This window comes from Gavialis gangeticus, unplaced genomic scaffold (genome assembly GCF_001723915.1).
Source record: "Gavialis gangeticus isolate Ggan-Ray unplaced genomic scaffold, GavGan_comp1, whole genome shotgun sequence".
NCBI lineage: Eukaryota > Metazoa > Chordata > Crocodylia > Gavialidae > Gavialis > Gavialis gangeticus.
In genome coordinates, this window is record NW_017729022.1 from 62,985,558 (window position 1) to 62,986,128 (window position 571).

Sequence of the window (571 nt, forward strand, 5' to 3'; positions counted from 1 at the left end):
AAAAAGTGAGCAGAAAGGGTTATGGTATGGAGAGGCAGCCTGATATCTTTTTGTCTGCTCTCCATGTGCTATTTATTAGAAGTGTGGTGTATATATCGCATTGACCTCGGTGATAGGCTTTCTTGCCCATCATCTTGTCTCTACCAGTGGCTAATGATGTGCACGTCAGATGAAGACTGCTTCCAATCCTGATGCACCTAAATGAGCAGTGCTGCCCTGCTGAAACTGGGGGAGGTGACTTTCTTCTGACATCAGCTGCTCATCCACTTATGCTATGAAACAGGTGGATTAATAGCCTTTGTAACTGCTATCCTGGCTTGCCTCACTGCTGATGCTATTCTTAGTCATGGAAACAACTAATCCTTTCTGGAATCCTCCCAAGCTGTTTGCTTCAATAACTTCATGCAGTGGTGAGTTCCATAGGTTTACGATAGGTTATTGAGGAGTTTCATCTGCTAATTGTGTGTATTTGATAGTCTTTGTAAAGAGCATCTGAGGGCAGTTTTATAGGCTTGCTGTGTAAAAGCTGCATAGAAATTGTGTTCATGGTAGCATCTTCCTTAGTGGGGTA